Raw genomic sequence first — 22,422 nt, forward strand, 5'->3', positions numbered from 1 at the left:
TACTAAGGTACAATTAGGCAACACTCCTTAATAAACAGTACCTAGAGAATGCCATTCCTGCTGGAACCAATGCGGCAGACAGATACAATTGGAGAAAGTTGGTCTCACAAATATCCTGCTCCCATGCCATGTAGGACTATGTAGATAGTGTGTGTTACATCAGCAAACAATTAATATTTATTGATAAATACATTAAGCAATCAGAGTGCTATTACTACTTATTAAGTTTCGAACTGTTCTCAAAATGTCCAATAAATTCTCAGATATGTTTTACTTCTGTCATATCAATGTATCTTGGTGCATTCAGCCGCCAAATTTCAATGTCATATTCAAGCGGAACCTTCCACAATTCAGGCTGATTTAGTTTATCGTGCACTTTTCCTAAATCAAATATTGTACTATTCTGTTGTATTGATGTTTCCAGCAATTACTCTTAGTTTAATTATTTAATAAAATGAACAGTTGCTACAAAACCAGTCATATCATTTACTCACAATTGTAGCAAATATATTTTCACACATTTACAACATTTTCATGTAAGGAGGGAGAAAATATGTGGAGTGAAAGACACAAAATGTGGAGGAAGAAAAGCGTATTCATGGTTTCAAATCTCTGTAGGGATTTGGAAATGTCTTTTATCAGATATACTTTATTATTTTCCATCCTTCAACTGCAAAAGTATTGACAAGCATAGGATATTTTCTGCAGAATTATTATTCTAGTTGACACTGACTTGAAGACACACAGGTAATCACAGATATTCCTAATAAATCCAATCTAAGAAATCTAATACAAAAATAGATTTAACAACAATTTATTACATTATGTCCCTAATAAATCCCTTCTCACTAAATCAAATCTAATAATTAGATCTAAGGATAATTTATGACATGTGTATTCCTAAAAAATATTCCCAATAAATATAATTAATTAATAAATTAATAACCCCCTCCTCCATCCAGTAATGAATGCCGAGACAAGCTTAACTGGAATGTACTTTAATAGCGAGACACCAAAACCTCAGTGGTTGAAAGCCAAGCAGAACAAACAGATAAGGACCTTGGCAGCAACTCAGACAAACTCAGGCAGCAATAAATACAGATAAGGCTTGGCAGCCTTATCTGTATTTATGTCCTCCGACATTCAATCCTGCGTTGACTTCTGCAAAGAGGGCCGTGTGCACAAGTATCTTTTTATAGTCTGGAGAGGAGCCTAATGACCACCAGCTGAGTACAATCACCTCCTGTAATTGTGTAATTGTTCCTGACGCCTAGTAGCTTTTCGATGGCGTGCATCCAGGAACAACTCACTACTGGCCTCTGGCTCACTCTCTCCCTTGTCTCCTCCCCACTGGTCCAAGGCTCAGGTGACTCCTGGTGGCCAACCAGCCTCTCTGTGCCCTGCTCAGAGTCGGAACCCTGTCCAGGGTCTGCCACCTCCTCCAGAGGCAACTCAGAGGGCCACTCGCTGTCGGAGTCTGGTGACAGCTCCAACGGCACCTGCTGGGCCACAACATATATATACATATATACATATATACATATATACATATATACATATATACATATATACATATACACATATACACATATACACATATACACATATACACATATACACATACACACACACACACACACACACTATATATATATATATAGTGTGTGTGTGTGTGTGTGTGTGTTTTATTTGTGCTGATAAATAAATAAAGGGAGACTAGTATAGATCTATTTCAAGCTATTTAGCTCTCATCAGCTAGCCATACCCTTAATGGAATTCGAACCTGTGCTGTATTGCATCTTAGGCAAATGTCTTAGCCATTGAGCCACAGGTCTCCTCCTTATCAGCTGAAGCCAGGGAAGAAGGTATATATTTAGAGTCACAACCCCTGGTAAGCCCCAATTATGGGAGGAAGCTAACTGCTTCCATCATCTGTCAATCGGCTCGTCACAAGAGTCCATCATGACAGAAACCCAATATTTTTTACTGTTGCCTTTGTTATATTTGTGTTTTTTTATTTGTGCTGATAAATAAATAAAGGGAGACCAGTATAGATCTATTTCAAGCTATTTAGCTCTCATCGGCTAGCCATACCCTTGGAACTAGTCTCCCTTTATTTATTTATCAGCACAAATAAAAAAACACAAACATATATATATATATATATATATATATATATATATATATATATATATATATATATATATATATATATATATATATATATATATATATATATATATATACATACACACATACATACATACATACATACATACATACATACATACATACATATATATATATATATATATATGTTTATGTGTGTGTGTGTGTGTGTATGTATGTATGTATGTATGTATGTATGTATGTACGTATGTATGTATTCCTAATGAATCTAATCTGTAGCTCCGGTACTTTATCATCTGCAAAGCAATTATTAGGCCCAAACCAACAATGGAGACAATGGAGGAAGAGGAGGAAGAGGAGTAACCTCTGGGAATTTTGCAGTGTTTTGGAAAATGTGACTGTATACCTTATGATTATCTAAGATGATAATTATGAAATCATCATTGCTCTGAAGGCAGAAAAAAATATTTTTTCCACTCTAATTGCATACAGGTATATAACTCCTGAACTGATCAAAGGGAGGGTTAGTGTATGTATGTATGTATGTATGTATGTATGTATGTATGTATGTATGTATGCATGCATGCATGCATGCATGCATGTATGTACATGTCTACATGTATCTATCCATCCATGAATTCAGCAGATCAGCGTGTATGCATTTAGTGGTAGGATCCACAATCATAAAGACCATGGCATACTAAACAGCTGGATGATGACAATCAAAGAAGGAGTAGGAGATCTTAAATTAAGGGACAATCAGTTTGCCTGCTGCATGAGAGAATCCTTCTTGTCCCTGAGACTTCTCGTGTGTTTGCTGCTGCTGTCACCAAGAGATTGTCTGATGTCTCCTGGAGTGTGTACCATTCGTGAGTCTCTGAAAGTGCAATACCAATATTTTCAGCCAGGTGATGTGATAATTGGTGGGATAATTTCACAGCTTTTCTCCTTTTCTGAAGGAGCAGACTTCAGCTCACACCCTACGCCCAAGGGTGATGTTGAACCTGTGTAAGGAAAACCTCATTGATTTCTGTAATACTTTGCCACTGATATGCTTTCAGCAACTTGACATAGATTCCACATATCATATAATTTTCACTCCTTCATCCATTCATTCTGGTCTTCTGGTAATAGAAAATAGGAGATTTTGAAATGGTGGCCAGACCCAAAACGCACAGGTGGCAACCATGCTATTTTTCATCTCTGCAACTTCTAACTTACCACTCTTGGGTTTAACCCAACTGTTGGGTTTAATGTTAAAGCTCCAGCATTGAGCAAACAGTTGGAAATTATAAACTTCTCTTCTAGCTCTATGATTCTGTGATATTTGTCAGATCTCCTTGTATGCTCTGTGTTTATTCTGATCTTTAACGTCTGATAGGATCAAATCAGTCAGCAAAACATGCTAGATTTGATTGTGTGAAGTAGGAAAACCTGCCATAGTTTTGGATCAGTCTTCTTTTGCTTAAATCCTTAGTATTATATACATAGCATTATTTATATCCATAAACCTCCCACTCAAAAATCATTGGGGGGAAATCTCTCCATATTTCTCTGACCTTGTGAGAGGCTGGAAGCACATAATTACTTATTATATGCTGGGTTGCATGGAATTTGGTCTGATCTAGAAGAAAAACAATCCACCGTTGAAAAGTTTCACTGCACAAGTTAATGAAGCAATATTTAGGGCAATATCATTTGCAACGTAAGGCATTGCATTTCTTTCTAAGCACACATTAGGACAGTTGAAATATTGGAGAAGGGCAGATCCATTACAAGCACACAAGATTTTCTTCTAGTTAAAGGTAAGTAAAAGTACAGGTAAAGGTTCCCCTCAAACATATGTGCTAGTCATTCCCCACTCTAGGGGGCGGTGCTCATCTCTGTTTCAAAGCTGCGCTGTCCAAAGATGTCTCCATGTTCATGTGGCTGGCATGATTAAATGGCGAAGGCACACAAAACACTGTTAACTTTCATCCAAGGTGGTCCCTATTTTCTACTTGCATTTTTACATGCTTTCAAACTGCTAGGTTGGCAGAAGCTGGGACAAGTAACATTATGCGGCACTAGGGATTTGAACCACTGAACTGCCGACCTTTCTGATCGACAAGCTAAGTGTCTTAGCTACTGAGCCACCGTGTCCCTTTTTAGTTAAAAAGTAACTTCATTCTAATGTCACGTTTCTTATTCTCCAATGTTTTCCACTAGTAAATATAAGGTACCACATTCACAATATTGAACTTCATGGCTTACTCAAGATGTGTCTTTTACTTTAGTGTCATGCTGAAAAAATATCAGCACACCCTAGCCTTGGTGTTTGCGGTGAATGAAATCAATGGAAACAGCATGATCTTACCCAATAGGACGCTTGGATTTCATATCTATGATAGCCACTTTGATGCCCAGATAACTTATCAGAACACGCTGAACTTGCTCTTTAATCAGAAGCCAACTCTTCTCAACTACAAGTGCAGCGAGAAGATACCAGCAGCTGTCATTGGGGGTACTGATTCAGAAACTTCCCTTCACATAGCTACTATCTTAGGGATCTACAAGATTCCACAGGTAAGGTGGATTACACATCTATTTGTTTAAGAACTTATTATCTATTACAGTGTGTCTCAATCTTGACAATATTAAGCTGGATGGATTTCAACTCCCAATTAATGTACTTTAAAAAGTTATTAGGAAATTTATTATCTGCAGCCTATATTAAGGAAGTATTTGCATTTGTTAAGAAACTTATTATCTACATCTTATTGTTTAGATTTTCTCTAGAGTGATGTACTGTCGGAATTTGTTGCAAAAATCAAATCCAGAAAGCACACACATATAACTGATACAGCAGGATTCATTAACTTCTTTATATACATAGTAACACATGAATAAATGTACAATACCAACAGCAGATTCTTCTAATGTGATAGAGAGGAGAGATTGTAAATAGTTTCCGTTCAGCAGACAAACTAGATTAGTTCTCTTGCACAGACTCAGAGCTACATAGCTAAGCCACGCCCAGGCTCTGAGCTATCTAACATGGCTCTCAGTCACCAAATAGTTCCCATTGGCTGACTCAGTTGCTATGCCTACACATTGGCTGACCTTGTTACCATGTTCTATTCAAGCCAGCCCCCAAAGGCTGACCTGTTGTTACATCCTATGAATATTCTGACATGTACCAACTCGATGGCAGTCACCATGCCCAGCCCTGCCTCCTGGCCACTCACCTCAAAGGCCTCAAGAAGATACAATTTCCCCCTCTATTTATTTACTACTACAGAACATCAAAATACATTCTTTAATCCTATGTATATATGCCATTTGTGTACATGCATATTACACAGTACAGAGTGTGTGTAGATACACAAAATGATACATTATATACTATATACTGTAAGGGTATGTATACACACACACACACACACACACACACACACACACACACACAAACATCTTCTAAAACTATACACATTCAATCTCACTTACTGAGTTTGGAAAAAAACACCAGGAGCCCACTTTCTGCTACATATTTAACTGTAACTTCTGTACATTAGAACATTACACACACTTTCAGATTTACTTCCCTAGCCTGCACATGACCATTAGAGCCAAGAGATGTCATGGGAATTGCCAGGGAACTCTGGACAATGAAGGGATGCAGTGAGCAACCCAAAGTGCATGGGTGGGGCCTACACAGCTGACTTCCCCCTCACCTTAATGAAGCTAATGCCCTTGGTATACTGGCAGAAGCACTGATGGTACATGTTGAGGTCATACTTGTCATCCATGGCAGTTGGAGGACACACGATTGCAAGAGGGAGAGAGGCGGGGTTGAGCTAGATGCAGATGCTTCCTGGCTTCCCTTGTCTCAGAAGAACCAGCCTCACACTCTCCCCTCTCTACTACTGGCCACTTCCTTCTCTCCCTCCCTCCTCACTGCCAGGTGACGCCATGTTCCCTGCCACTGCCAGTCCGAGTTCCAGAGGGGGAGGGAAGCTGCTCAAAAGAGGGAGGGAGGGAGACCCCCATCCAGCCCCTTTGTTAGACATGGAGACCTCACCAACCAACATGTTCAGGCTAAGCTGGCTGGCTTGCTAGGTGGCAGCAGTGGCAAGGATCGATGCTTGGGGGACCTGGATATGGCGGGCTGCCCTCACCTGGGTGGCTTCAAAATGAAATGTGGAAAGCAACATACGTGAGAAGGTAAGGCTGATGGTAGGAGAGAGAGACCTGGCTTAGGGGTGACATGGTGAGACTTGGCTGTCTTTCGGGCCCAGCTCTCAGCTTCTGCATGGCCTCTGGGGGGCTGCCGCCCACTCATCCTCCCCTCTGCCTCCATCCCTGAATCCAGCCCATGATGGGAGGACACACCACTTCTGGGCAGTGGCCAAACGGGTGACCCTTGGGAGAGAGCACTGCAGTGAGGCCGAGGGCACTGTTCCACCATGGTGTGTGTGGTGAGGTATGGATGTGCAGTTTCGAGACATCTGCCGGCATTCCAGGAGTGCTGCCACTGGGCACTGTCACTGTTGGGATCTGAAGGGCAGGGCACATGGGCAGGCAGAGGTGCATGGAAACTCTGGAGCCTCTCAAGGTCTTTGGGATGTATCAGGCCATCCAAAACTTTGCTCCTCGGGAAGGGCTCCATCATGCAGGGCTGTATGCCCAGACCAGGTGATTTCTCTCCTGTCTCCGGTCTGGAAACCGGGCCCAAAAGGCAGCCGAGCCTTTTTGTGTGTCCCCCAGGTGCCTCTTTGGCCAAGTGCAACAGGCCCAGAGCAGGTCTTCTTCCTTCACCGTTTGGCCTTACCTTCTCAGGCCAGGTGGCTGAGAGGCCAGGCAAGGAGTAGGTGGGAGGGGAGGGGCAAGTGGCTGGACATGGTGATCACAGGTGGGATTCAGCCACTTCACCAAACTGCACAAAAGGTTAGCTACCAGTCCAGTTGAACTAGTGCGAACCAGCTGAATCCCACCTCTGGTTAGGTGGTAGCATTTAATTGGCACTGACTGCTCTTAGATTGTAACCATAGAAATAAAAGGAATAATAATTAATCAAAAATAAATAACACAAAGTTAGAGCAAGTAGAGGAACATTTGTATTTCGTGCATTGTTAACTGGAGATGGGGAAATGGATGACAAAATAAATAATATGTACAAATGCAGATAAAAGAAGTCATAATGATATGGAATCTGTTATGCAGAACAAATAGTGTATATTTTTAATTTATTTTATTTATTTTGAGGTTTGGTTTGATTTAGCTCACGGTAGGGATGGAGAAAATGAAATGCTACCTAGAGTCAGTTTTTGATTGGACCATCCTTTGGGTATGCTTTAGATCAGGGGTAGTCAACCTTTTTATGCCTACCGCCCACTTTTGTATCTCTGTTAGTAGTAAAATTTTCTAACCACCCACCAGTTCCACAGTAATGGTGATTTATAAAGTAGGGAAGTAACTTTACTTTATAAAATTTAGAAAGCAGAGTTACAGGAAACTCCTACTGCCCACCATGAAAGCTGGAACGCCCACTAGTGGGCCGTAGGGACCAGGTTGACTACCACTGCTTTAAATTAACTAAATATTTTTTTAAAAAAGAAAGTAAAATCTACTGTGTTTTTGTGCTTGACCCTGCAAGTATTTTTATATTTCCCTATTATGAATGTAATTATGTTGGCCTTTAGGTCTCCTATTGTTTATATAGTCCACCAGTGAATGATATAAGCCATCCGTCTTTCTTATACTGCATGGTACCCAATGAAGCACATCAGTATGCAGGAATAGTCCAACTATTGCTTCATTTTCAATGGAAGTGGGTTGGGATCATGGCCATGGATGATGATAAAGGAGAAAAGTTTGTGCAGACCTTGGAGAAAAGCTTTTCTGAGAATGGAATCTGCCTTGCCTTCTCTGAACGAATGCCGCTCCAAAGCAATATTATAGACATGGTTGATCATTTCAATGACATGTTTAGGGAAATGGCCCAGCTGCTCAGTAAACCAAGCGTCAATATCTGTGTTGTAAGTGCTGATGCTCACATGATGTTAGATTTGCAGATAGTGCTCAATCTTGCCGAATCAGACATGATGCTGCCTGTGCAGAAGGTATGGGTGATGACAGCCCATTGGGACTTTTCAGTGGAGCCTTTTTTAAATAATTTAAGCATGCAGATCTTCCACGGAGCGTTGTCTTTTGCAAGTCACACCTTGGAGATGTCAAAGTTTCAGAATTTCCTTCTCTTCCACCACCCCCGTTCTCGTACCGATCCCTTTATCAGAGTCTTCTGGGAACAAGCATTCAAATGCTCATTCCCAGCTTCTGCAACGGACAAAGGAAGCTGTACTGGCAATGAGAGACTAGAAAGCCTTCCGCAGCCTTTTTTTGAAACAAGCATGACCAGTCAAAGCTACAGTGTTTATAATGCTGTCTACGCTTTGGCCCATGCTTTGCATGCCTTTTATTCACCCAGAAGTAAATATGGAGCGGTGCTGATGAAAGATCACCGGAGGACTTGTAAATCGCAGTATTTTCAGGTAACACCTCATCTAGAAGGCAGATTTTGTTTTCGACGCATCATGTTTATTGTTAATATTAGTGCCTTTATTTATATAAGAAGGATTCTCATTCTGTATATAATGCCTTTCTGAGCATTCCCAGAGGAGATACACAGAAGGCAAGACAGTGAGTATATGGATAATCCTTGATTCATGACCATAATTGGGACCAACATTTTAATTCCTAACCAAGTCAGTTGTTAATTAAGTTCTGCCCAATTTTTTGTCAGGATTGTTAAGTGTAGTTGTTGAGTGAATTTCATGATCATTAAGTGAATCCAGCTTCTCCCATTGATTTTGCTATCAAAAGCTGGATGGAAAGATTACCAATGGTTACAAGATTACAGGACACTGCAACTATTATAACTCAAGGGTCAAGTGGGTCTGCTGCTAACGTACCTGCCTCCCAACAGCGTTGCAGCAGCCCTCCCCTCGCTCCTCGAGTTGGTAGCTGAGCTGGCAGTTGAGTTCCCCAGGCTTATGGTCCTGGAGGATTTCAATTTGCCTACGCTCGGTGAACACTCGGATGGGGCGCAGGAGTTCATGGCTTCCATGACAGCCATGGGCTTGACCCAGATAATTCGGGGCCCAACTCACTCTGCGGGTCACACGCTCGACCTCGTATTCCTCTCGGAGCAGTGGACTTGTGATCTTGGTCTGAGGGGTAATAAGATCATACCCCTGTCGTGGTCAGACCACTGCCTACTGAGGCTTGACTTCCGAAGACCAAACCCCCACTGTAGGGAGGAGGAACCGACCAAGTGGTTCCGCCCCAGGCGACTTATGGACCCTTTGAGGTTCCAGACGGAGCTTGGGGTTATTCCTGATACTCTCGCCCACAGTCCGGTAGAGACTCTGGCTGCCGTCTGGCATTCGGCAGCATCGGAGACCCTCGACCGGATTGCGCCACTACGGCCCCTCCAAGGCGGCGGATCCCGGAGGCCTCCTTGGTTTACCGAGGAGCTCCGGGAGAGGAAGCGCCGGAGGAGACGCCTAGAGCACCTGTGGAGGTCCGATAAATCCGAACCGAACCGAGCACTTTTAACAACCTGCACCAAGGATTACATCAGGGCACTTAGGGCAGCAAAGAGATCTTATATTGCCACCTTGGTTGCGTCTGCCGAGTCTCGTCCAGCCGCCCTGTTTAGGATAACCCGCTCCCTCTTAAATAAGAGGGATACGGGGGACCCCTTGCAGGGTAGGGCTGAAGATTATGCCCAGTTCTTGGCGGACAAAGTTGCTCGGTTTCGGTCGGATTTGGACTCCACCTTTGCAGAGCCAGCCGAGGCACGAGAGGACGATTTGGTTGACCATCGCTGGGTTGAGTTTCAGGATGTTACTTCCGGGGACGTGGACAAGGCCATGAGGGCTGTGAGTGCCTCCACCTGTGTACTGGACCCGTGTCCCTCCTGGCTGGTTGCTAACAACAGGGAGGTGACACGGGGCTGGATCCAAGCGGTTATTACTGCCTCGCTTCGGAAGGGGCACTTCCCCGCCGCACTTAAAACGGCGGTGGTGAGACCCCTCCTGAAGAAACCATCTTTGGATCCAGCCGTACTTAACAACTACCGTCCAGTCTCCAACCTCCCCTTTATTGGGAAGGTTGTTGAGAAGGTGGTGGCCTACCAGCTCCAGCGGTCCTTGGAGGAAGCCGATTACCTGGACCCCTTCCAGTCTGGCTTCAGACCTGGTTACAGCACAGAAACCGCTTTGGTCGCATTGACCGATGATCTCTGGAGAGCCAGGGATGGAGGCCATGCCTCCATCTTGGTTCTCCTCGACCTCTCGGCAGCTTTCGATACCATCGACCATGGTATCCTTCTGCGACGACTGTGGGAGGTGGGGGTGGGAGGCACTGTTTTGCAGTGGTTCTCCTCCTACCTCTCGGACAGGTCGCAGTCGGTGTTGGTCGGGGGTCAGAGATCGACCACGAGGCCCCTATCATATGGGGTGCCGCAGGGGTCGGTCCTGTCCCCCGTACTATTTAACATCTACATGAAACCGCTGGGCGAGATCATTCGGAGGCACGGGATAAGATACCACCAATATGTGGACGATACGCAGCTGTATCTGTCCGCCCCGTGCCAACTCAATGAAGCGGTGGACGTGATGAGCCGGGGTCTTGAGGCCGTTAGGGACTGGATGCGGGCTAACAAGCTTGTACTCAACCCAGAAAAGACCGAGTGGCTGTTGTGTTTCCCTCCCAAAAATTTGGTTAGTGTTCCAACGCTCAGGCTGGGGGGTCAAAATTTACACCCCTCAGACAGGGTTCACAACTTGGGAGTCCTCCTGGATCCACAGCTGACCTTTGATCACCACCTGTCGGCTGTGACCAGGGGGGCATTTGCTCAGGTTCGCCTGCTGCGCCAGTTGCGACCCTACCTGAATCGGGAGGCTCTCACAACAGTCACTCGCGCCCTCGTGACCTCTAGGCTGGAATACTGCAACGTGCTCTACATGGGGCTGCCCTTGAAGAGCATCCGGCGGCTTCAGCTAGTCCAGAATGCGGCCGCGCGAGTGATCGTGGGTGCACCTCGGTTCGCCCACATAACACCTATCCTCCGCGAGCTGCACTGGCTACCTGTTGACCTCCGTGTGCGCTTCAAGGTGCTTCTTACTACCTATAAAGCCCTTCATGGTAGTGGATCTGCGTACTTGGGACACCACCTTCTGCCAATCACCTCCTCTCAACCCATAAGATCCCACAGATTAGGCCTCCTCCGAGTGCCATCTGCCAGCCAGTGCCGGCTGGCAACTACGCGGAGGAGAGCCTTTTCTGTAGCAGCTCCGACCCTCTGGAACGATCTCCCTGTGGAGATTCGTACCCTCACCACCCTTCAGACCTTCCGCACAGCCCTCAAGATCTGGCTATCCTGCCAGGCCTGGGGGTAAAGACCATAGTTTGCCCCCGCCCGAATGTTGAATGAATGTTGTTTGATCTTAACTACATATTGTATTTTTATGTCATTGTACGTCTTCCCCTCCCATAAGTTGTTAGCCGCCCTGAGTCCCCTCAGGGAAAAGGGCGGCCTATAAATAAATGCAACTACAACTACAACTACTACTACAACTACAACTACAACTACAACTACAACTACAACTAACTACAACTGCATACCAGGTGCCAAGTGCTCAAATTTGATCACATGATGCAGCAATAGTTATAAGTGCAAGGACTAGTTATGAGTTATTCTTTCAGTGCCATTAAAACTTTTATTGATCACTAAATGTGTGGTTGTAAATTTAGGACTGCCTGCAAACAATGGAGATATATATAAATAGACTCCATAATGGCAATAAAAGGACTAAAGGTTTTCTGAAATTATCATTGTTGTAAGTTTTAAAAGAAATGAGAGATGTATTCTTCCAGATGCAGAATGCTACAAAATCTAGAATTTATATCTAGGGCATCAGAACATTTGCAAAACATTCTAATTTAAGAAATAATGAAAATTGTACCATAAGTTATAGCAGAAAATACATAAATACTTAATAATCACTTTGAAACTGTCCAGAGTCACTGGAAAGTAGGCAACATATAAATTTAATTCAATACAAATAGTGATTATAGATGTAGTAGAGGTAGTAGTAGTAGTGTTCCCCTGGCAAATAGTAAACTTTAATTTTGAAATACATGGATTCCCATCAGTGACATAGGTATAGCAATATATTTCTATGCCAAAAAAAAATCTAGTTTGTTTATTTGAGATACATTATCTGATAATTCTTAGTATCATTTTAAAACTGAGCTTAACTGAAATATTTGATTGGGGAAGGAATAATGGGACTATCAATAACAGAGTGATAAAATAATTAAATAGCTGCAGAGGATACCAAAACTTTTTCCAAGTCAAATATTTTTCACTCTTTCCACCACTTTGGTAATAGTTGCCAAAATTTCATTTATTCCAGCTTTACCATTTCCTAAGTCAAGTCTCCTTTAACAACAGTGCCGGGGACAAGGTATCTTTTGACAAGAAGGGTGAATTGCTAGCTGGATTTGACATTATTAACTGGGTTACTTTCCCTAACAAGTCCTTCATGAAAGTGAAAGTGGGACAAATGGATCCTGAAGCCCCATCAGGCAGAAAGTTCTCCATCAATGAAAGAGAAATCACATGGCCAGCCCATTTTAACCAGGTAGAACCAAAATGAAGTTTCCATTTTCAAAATAAAAATAGATGGCCTTCTTTTCAGCAATTATCGAGTCCCAGTATTGTTATATTAAGTGCCTGGAAGAGGACAAACTTGACAATTTTTATCCTTTTTGTGAAATTTTAGCAAAGCTAATGTTTGCAAGAGGAAGGAGGACTTAAAGTAATTGATGGCTTCCATTCTCTTTTTCCACAAGAAATGGAGAACTTTCAAATGAGAAAATGCTCAAGAGCCCTGGGAAGGTTCTACTGGTTATCTTTAATGCCTCTGATTGAGGAGGTGCATTTTTATTATTGAGTCTCCTCTGTCTAGCATTTAGCCATCCTTATCACCTCACCCATGCTAAACTTTCAAGTCACATTAGCCTACAGGGTGATAGTTGCTTTTCATTGCCTTTATATAATTAGTTTGGGGGGATTATTGTAGATTTCCTACACGAGCAGCGTGGTGGCCTTGTGGTGAAGACTGTCACCTCCTACTTGAAAGGTTGAGAGTTCAATCCTAAGTAGCAGCAGATTTCTCTTTCAGGCACAAAGAAAAAAAATCTGCTGTGAACACCATGTGGCATCAGGAAAAAAATATCCAGTCAGTAAACACTCATTCTTGGGGAGGAATTTAGATTCCACATAGGTCCCTGTTGTGGCCCAGCAGGAGCCATTGGAGCTGCCACCAGACTCCAACAGTGAGGAGCCCTATGAGTCGGCTCTGGAGGATGTGGAGGATCCTGGACAGGGTTCTGACTCTGAGCAGGATGCAGAGAGGCTGGTTGGCCACCAGGAGGAACCTGAGCCTTGGACCAGTGGGGAGGAGACAAGGGAGAGTGAGCCGGTTGCCAGTAGTGAGTTGTTCCTGGATGCACGCCATCAAAGAGCTAGTAAGTGTCAGGAACAATTACACAATTACAGGAGGTAATTGCACTCAGCTGGTGGTCATTAGGCTCCTCTCCAGACTATAAAAAAGCTACTTGTGCACATGCCCCTCTTTGCAGAAGTCAACGCAGTGATTAAAAGTTGGGGAACTTTTGTACCTAGTTTGGCAGGCTGGATTGCTGCCAGGATTTGTCTGAGTTGCTGCCAAGGTCCTTATCTGTTTGTTCTGCTTGGCTTTCAGCCACCGAGGTTTTGGTGTCTTGCTATTAAAGTGCATTCCAGTTAAGCTTCTCTCGGCATTCGTTACTGGATGGAGGAGGGGGTCAGAACAGGTCCCCATAACCGCAGTGGTCTCTGACTTTCAGTAATAATGTAATGCATATATTAACTTCTGATTTTAACTAATGCTATACATTGAGCATCCCTGAAGTCAAATACAAGCAACTCAGAATGATCATAAGAGGCTAATCACATACAGTAGGTTATTTCAACATATTAGTGATGAAAAAGCCTATTCAGAGAGAGGGTAAGTTTCATCAATAATGCATGATATTTTTGATCAGTTCTTTCTTATTTGTGTACATATCTGCACAAACACACACAAAACTAATGAATATTCTCAGAAGTATATGACGCATATAGTGATTCTAAGAATGGTTGGATTCAAAGGAATAAAATATATTTCTCTCACTTTAATGAATAGACTATACCTCTTGCTCTATGCAATGATCATTGCCCACCAGGTTCCAGAAAGAAAAGAAAGGAAGGGGAGCCTTTTTGTTGCTACGATTGTAATACTTGTCCATCAAGAAAATTTTCAAATGAAAGAGGTAGGAAATATTGTATTGTTATGTTTATGTATGTGCAATTACCATATTTTTTGGAGTATAAGATGCACCAGAGTACAAGACGCACCAAAGTTTTGAAGAGGCACATTTTTAAAAAAAAGTTTTTGCGCTCTGCAAACCTCCCCAAAACAGCCCAGTTTTTGCGAAAACAAGCCCATTTTTTTTTCAAACAAAAGGGCATGAATAACTCTTAGGAGGCTTGTAGAGTGTTCCTGGAGGGATGGGGGGGCCAAAATCAAGCAAAACACAACCCAATTTTTTTTTTTTTGTAAAAATGGGCCCGTTTTTTCCCAAAAAAGAGGGCATGGATAGCCTTTATAGAGTGCTGCTAGGGGGCAAAATTGAGCAAAAAATGGCCCATTGTTTGCTCATTTCTGCCCTCCCCAGCCCCCAAGAGCTCTCTGAAAGCCTCCTACAACCTGTAAATGGCCATTTTGGTGAAGGGGCGGGGTTTCAGGAGGCAAAAATGCTGTATTCAGTGTATAAGACACACCCAGATTTTCAGCCTCTTTTTTTAGGGAAAAAGGTGTGTTTTATACTCCAACACAGTATGTATATCCATAAAGGCACACACAGAGATATCACACACATAGCAGTAGAATTTAGATTTATATACTGCTTCACAGTGCTTTACAGCCCTCTCTAAGTGGTTTACAGAGTCAGCATATTGCCTCCAACAATCTGGATACTAATTTTACCGACCTCGGAAGGATGGAAAGATGAATCAACCTTGAGCCTGGTGAGATTCGAATTGCCAAATTGCATGTATTCGGCAGTCAGCAGAAGGAGTCTGTAGCACTGTATTCTAACCACTGCACTCTTCAAGTCATCCTCATTATTCATGAGCTCCATTCTAATTGAGCTCTCCAATATCAAGTTTTAAGAAATATCTATTTAACAGAGATGTGAATTGGTGTTTTAATGTTGCTGGACTACAATTGCCAGCACATCTGGCCAGGAGGACTGAAGGCAATAAATGATGAGAATTGTTGCACATTCAGTCCCAAGAACCATAGTTGTCCCCTATTGCTGTATGACGTAAGATGTTTTCAATTAATAATACTTCTCAGTAGACTGTGAATTCTGAAATATATATTTTCACAGATATGGATGACTGCTTAGACTGTCCAGAAGAACAATATCCAAACAAGGAAAAAAATATGTGCATTCCCAAGGATCTAAATTTCTTGTCTTACAATGAAACTTTGGGCATCACTTTGGCTGCTCTGGCTCTATCATTTTCTGTGACCACAGTGGTGGTACTTGGAATTTTCATAAAACACCGGAATACTCCCATTGTCAAAGCTAACAACCGGAATCTCTCTTATCTTCTCCTTGTCACCCTCTTCCTCTGCTTCCTCTGTTCCTTGCTATTCATTGGTCAGCCCCAATTGCTGACCTGTCTTCTTCGTCAAATGGCTTTTGGGATTATCTTCTCAGTTGCTGTTTCTTCAGTTTTGGCCAAAACCATCACAGTGGTTCTAGCTTTTATGGCTACCAAGCCAGGATCAAAATTGAGAAAATGGGTGGGGAAAAGATTTTCCAACTCTCTGATTCTCTGTTGTTCCTGCATTCAAGCAAGTATTTGCATATTGTGGCTGTGCACTGGCCCTCCTTTCCCAAATTTGGACATGCATTCTCTTCCAGAAGAGATTGTGGTCGAATGCAATGAAGGAGCAGGCAACATGTTCTATTATATTTTAGGATATATGGGACTTCTTGCTCTCATCAGCTACATTGTGGCTTTCTTTGCTCGAAAACTGCCAGACTCTTTTAATGAAGCCAAATTTATTGCTTTCAGCATGCTGGTGTTTTGTAGTGTATGGGTGACTTTTATCCCAACTTATCTGAGCAACAAAGGAAAATACATGATAGCTGTGGAGATCTTCTCCATCTTGGCTTCCAGTATAGGAATATTGGGATCTATCTTTTTCCCTAAATGCTATATAATTGTAGTGAGACCAGAACTCAACACGAAGGACCATCTAAAAACAAAAAATTAACAATTCCAGATATTCATTGATTTTGAAGAATTTAGCCCTGGCTTTGAAAAGAAAGTTGGAGAGATAAAATGTTGCTCAGTTGTGAGAAGAAAGAAATGTAAGAAAAAGAATAGTTCCAACTTGACCTCATTGCTCTTCATATGGGTAAAATTGATCATTTCGACTAGCTATCAGATGTCTGTAAAAATTAAAATATTAACAATAAAGTAATATTCCTACAGCATTAGTTTCATGGCCTGGCCTACTTGAAAACATTGATACATCATTTGGAAGTAAACCTATTTGATTATAATATTTATTTTTCAGTTCTTAAACCAATGCATCTTGTTAGCTGAACAAAGACAAGACACTGTATTTACCTCACTGTACAAACTGTATTTTTAGGTTCACTTTCATATTTATTTCATATTATATATCCTCTCATTAAAACTTTATGACTGCTGTATGGCTGGTATAGTAAAAGGCAGATAGCTAACCATTGTTTAAAGTTAAAATTCACAATATGTGAAAATATAATGTATAATGGGCAAAGAACACTCCTTCTCAAAGTCTGCGGAGGTTTCTAGGTGAGAAGAAAAATGATTGGCTGGCTAGAGTCCAATGGCTGGGGAAATCTGGGAGTTGAAGGCTACACATCATAAAATTGCTGAGGTCGAGAAACACTGGGCTCAAAATTTTCAACCAACTCCTCCACATGAAGCCACAGCAAGCTAACCCTGATTTCTTGGCCAACCTGCTTCACAAAATGAGGCATCAAAAAAAAAATCATGAAAGTGATAATGGCTAATTTATTTATACCTAAAATGGAAACTATTCGCAACTGGGGACCCCATGTGTGCCCTCCTAAGAATACATCCATGTATTCTTAGGTACTTCAAAGATAATTTTATGATTCTTTTGGGTTATAAGAATGCAGTATGATATATTTAATGGATAAAGTCAAAGGACTATGCACTCCATCATATTATTTCCTCAACAGATCAAAGTAATGCCTGCAGGAAGCTTAAACATAGATATGATCATGCCCTTAAGACCAACCTATTTCTTGTCCTGGAGGCATGAGACCAACTTATGCCTAGTAAAAGTAAAGGTTCCCCTCGCTCATATGTGCTAGTCGTTCCTGACTCTAGGGGGCACTGCTCATCTCTGTTTCAAAGCCGAAGAGCCAGCGCTGTCTGGAGAGGTATCTGTGGTCATGTGGCCAGCATGACTAAACACTGAAGGCACACAGAATGCTGTTACCTTCCCACCAAAGGTGGTTCCTATTACCTTCCCACCAAAGGTGGTTCCTATTTTTCTACTTGCATTTTTACATGCTTTTGAACTGCTAGGTTGGAAGAAGCTGGGACAAGTAACAGGAGCTTACTCCATTATGTGGCAGTAGGGATTCGAACCGTCTAATTGCTGACCTTTCTGATTGACAAGCTCAGCATCTTTGCCACTGAGCCACCATGTCCCTTACTATGCCTAGTAGCCACTGATAAACTTATCTTCAGTGCTCTGCAATGCTTTCTAAGGAACTGGACATCACAAGATCATATGGAAGCAAATTCTTTAGCTGGATATGTTATTTAGTAGTACATTCCTTCGACAGAATTCTCTTTAACAGATCTTACTTCAGTTTGTTTAAATGTTGGTTCCAAAGAGCTTTGTTGGCCAGATAAAACATATATTTACTGTGAAATTATGTGTCCTCTTAGCATATTGAAAAATATTTTTTTTTCTAGCTATATCTTATAGTTATTCCTTGTCATTCCACCACCCATCATCTTAAATCCAGGTACCATTTCCATATCTAAGCTTCCATGTCCAAAATCATTCTTGGAATATTTCATTCAGTTTTGCTTGCCACAATATAAAAAAGATGATGTTGACCTTCTAGAAAAAGTGCAGAGAAGAGCAACAAAGATGATTAGGGGATTGGAGGCTAAACCATATGAAGAACAGTTAGAGGAACTGGGTATGTCTAATCTAATGAAGAGAAGGACTAGGAGTGATATGATAGCAATCTTCCAATATCAAAGGGACAGTCACACGCAAAAGGTGGGTCAACCTATTCTCCAAAGCACCAGAAGGCAGGAAAGAAGTAATGGATAGAAACTAATCAAGGAGAGAACGAGCATAGAACTAAGAAAAAAATCCTGACAGAACAATTAATCAGTGGAATGGCTTCTTCCAGAAGATGACATCTGGGTGCTCCATCACTGGAGGTTTTCAAGAACAACCATTTGTCCAGAATGATATGAGCCGTGATAGTGCAGTGGTTAGAGTGCAGAACTGCAGGCTATTTCTACTGATCACCAGCTGCCAGCAGTTTGGCAGGTCGAATCTCACCAGGCTCAAGGTTGACTCAGCCTTCCATCCTGCTGAGGTCAGCAAAAAATGGGGACCCAGACTGTTGGGGGCAATAGGCTGACTGTGTAAACTGCTTAGAAAGGGATGGAAAGCACTATAAAGTGGTATATAAGTCTAAGTTCTATTGCTATTCAATGTCCTACTTCAGTGGTGGGATTCAGCCAGTTCACACCAATTCGGAAGAACCGATTGGTAACTTTCTAAGCAGTTCGGAGAACCAGTTGTTGAAAGAAATCTCCTTTTGTTTTTTCCCTACTTTACAGGGCTAATCCTGTAAGGAAGGCAGGAAGGAAACATTCTGGTGTTGTTTCTAGCCTGATCTTTATTGCCCTGCTTACAGAAACTGCCTATTCGGTTAACCCTTATTACAGCTAGGAGAAGTGCCTATTGACCTGAGTGACATTGAGTTGGCCACACCCACCCAGTCACAAGACCACCAAGCCACGCCTACCCAGCTGGTCATTAGGGCAGAGGACTGATTGTTAAATCATTTGAATCCCACCACTGTCCTACTTGAACAGGGGATATACTAGAAGACCAATTCTTCCATCTCTGCTATTCTATTATTCTGATACACCATAACAAGATATGATAAACATGTTGTCTTCATCATTTCTGATGCCATCTGATGCCCTGGGGGTTACATTCCTTTTGAGATGCTAGTGCCTGTTATTATCACAAAGTGTTATGATTTATCTCCTATTCTGGAAAGACTGACTAAGCTTTATAAGATTTTATGTATCTGCAATAGAAACCTCATTTTAGTCTGTTTCTTTTATGCTTCATTGAAGATATCATTCAGAAGTCTGCAAAGCACTAAGGGTGACACTTAGTATGATGATGGGCACTAGACTGAGGTAAAGGATTTGAGGTTAAGAGAAGATACTTCTTCATCTTGCAGATGTCAAAGCTCTTCCTTTTGCTGCTGCTCTTAGTGTTTCCACAAATTGAGGGGAAAGCTCTTCCTAATTCGTGTAGTGTGAATTATTCCCTTCCTATTCAGCATGAGTACTATCAGCCCGGAGACTTCATCATTGGTGCAATCTTTTCTCAGCTCTTCATGCCTGCCTTCAATCCATTATCCTTCACTGAGAATCCCTTGACAATGATTGAAGACATGTATACGTAAGGAAACCATTTCTTTTTGTCCTATCTGACAAAACGTTTAAATAATCACCCTCAGTAGATATGAGAACAAAAGTATGTGGAGTTGTGCTTCTTAATGAAAGAGAGACCTCATCTTGTTCGTATCAACAAAACTACCAATGAATGGCCTAATTTTTTTTATTTTGTCAAGCATGAATTAGATAACAGATATAAGTATAGACATGATTATGAATACATGAAATGAATACAAATACACGGGAATATTAGGACAGGAACGGTAGGCATGCTGGTGTGCTTATTCATGCATGCCCCTTAAAGATCTCTTAGGAATGGGGTGAGATCAACAATAGACAGTCTAAGATTTTGGAAAGAAATCACAGTGTCACATAGTGTATTCCAGGCATTGACAACTCTGTTACTGAAGTTATATTTTCTGCACTCAAGTTCAGTGCGGTTTACCATAGGTTTGTATCTATTGTGAGATTGTGTGTTGTGGTGGTAGAATCTGAAGTATTCATTGACAGGTAGGACATTGTAGCAGATAATTTTATCTCCTTCACTTGGGTTGGATCGAAGACAGTAAAATTCTAAATTGTCTAAGCCCAAAATTTCCAGTCTGGTGGCATAAGGTATTCTGTTGTGAGCAGAGGAGAGGAGGACTCTTCTCATGAAATATCTCTGGACTTGTTCGATTGCATTTGAATGGAGTATTTTATTTGAATGAAGTATTTAAATGAAGTTTCTAAAAATGAGGGAAGGAAGGAAGGAAGTTTTGTTTAAAAATTAGTACAAATGTTTCAGAAAAGCTTGTTCTAAATTTTGCTCTCATTTGTTCACTGGCCCTGAGGAAATGCTACTACCTATGAGAAAGTTTATTTTATAATAAGGTTGTTACTCCTTAGGCTACCAAAGAATTCTTCACTGTAAGGCAATTTCCAATAGGTTGACACACATAATGCCCTGACAGTTATCATCAGATTATATTTGAAAGACTAAGATTGTAGTTCTTTACAGTTTATAAAAAAAGAAGTCTGATCCCATCCAATGGATTATGCCCGTTATTCCACTACAAATATAAGAAATTTGTTGAGGAAAAAAATGGTGCAGTTTTTTCTATTGGTGGATTGCTTTCTGCTTTCATTTCATTGAAATGCGGTTCCAAGTTTGATCTCTGCTGCCACTCTTATAACAATTTCATAGATAAGTTAGTTAAGGGGGCAAAGTGTATCTTTCTCTGACTCCCTTCCCTTGACCTCAAAATTCAGCTCTTAAATTAAACTGTTCATTTAAATTTCTTTTCAGAAGAATAATCACCTGTTCAGGGGCACCCATTAATTTAAACATGTTCCTTCCAGACGATGTAGATTTTGCCAGAATGTGGAACATAACAAGGCTAATGTATTTGGCATCTCACTCTATATTTATATGATTCTATTTTTGTCTATCAGCTATTAAGCAAAACTGAACTCATAAAGAATGGGTGCAGTGATTTGCTAATTTGTTCTTTTTCTTTCATTGTGTTTTTTTTTTCAATATATGCACTAACATTTTTCCAACCTCAATGCCTTATCATCTGATTTCTTATTTGTCAACATAGGTTTTAGCACTTCCACTCTTTTAATCTCTTCCTGGTATCTTCCTATTTGACAGAAATAGCTGACTTTTTCTTCTTGAATGTATTATCTGCCTTGAAATGTTTCTATCATAATATAATCCCATTTACAGTGAGGTTGGTGTGGGTTTTTCTGAAATTTTTGCTCATTTACATCAATCAAATCTCTTCCAAGCATACTTCTCTGCATTTTAATTACCTGTAGATTATCCTATAATTTTCCTGATTCCCTTAATAAAATATCTAATTTCCTTTTTTTCCAGTTATATTTCCTAAAGTCTAATCATAGACATTCATAGTTTAGATATATTTCTGCAATCTGCATTCAATTATCATATATCTTTCCTGTTATCTAAGGTTTTCATCTCCCATCTTCTTCTACTTTCATGAGCTAATCCTGGAAGTTTCCTTGAAAATTTGAAAATGTATTTATATCACTTCTGTTTTCATAACCATTATTTCTACCCATTGTTCCCCACTATGCCTTATATATAAATGAAGCCTACAAATCAGTTCTGTATATTCATCTTATATTCCAAATTTACACCCTCTAGGTTAAATCTTGCTGCTACACAGTATTTCTAACATATCCTAGCTGACTGGATAACCTTCCTTCATTTAGTTAAACAACATTTAAAGAAGAATAGAATACAATGCAGTAAAGGAATTCATTTGATCCTTAGCACATATTTCTTTCCTTCCTTCTTTCCTTCCTAGACAATCTCTAGTTGCAACAATTTTATTGTATGTTATCTCTCATTATGGGTGTTAAACAGGAGCATGATTCCAGCA

The 22,422-nt window shown here is 41.2% G+C and overlaps 1 pseudogene across 1 annotated transcript; it reads left to right on the top strand.

The window, feature by feature from the left end:
* The first annotated feature begins 4,410 nt into the window (after positions 1-4,410).
* On the top strand, positions 4,411-20,040 carry LOC148046586 (vomeronasal type-2 receptor 26-like; annotated as a pseudogene). Its single transcript, XR_015696525.1, has 6 exons — positions 4,411-4,695; positions 7,941-8,231; positions 12,594-12,821; positions 14,409-14,535; positions 15,658-16,700; positions 19,915-20,040. The product of XR_015696525.1 is annotated as a vomeronasal type-2 receptor 26-like (transcript).
* Positions 20,041-22,422: the final 2,382 nt, after the last annotated feature.

This window comes from Thamnophis sirtalis, unplaced genomic scaffold, assembly GCF_051295495.1.
Source record: "Thamnophis sirtalis isolate CommonGarterSnake01/CBP01778 unplaced genomic scaffold, rThaSir2_p1.2 scaffold_4, whole genome shotgun sequence".
In the NCBI taxonomy this organism is placed as follows: domain Eukaryota; kingdom Metazoa; phylum Chordata; class Lepidosauria; order Squamata; family Natricidae; genus Thamnophis; species Thamnophis sirtalis.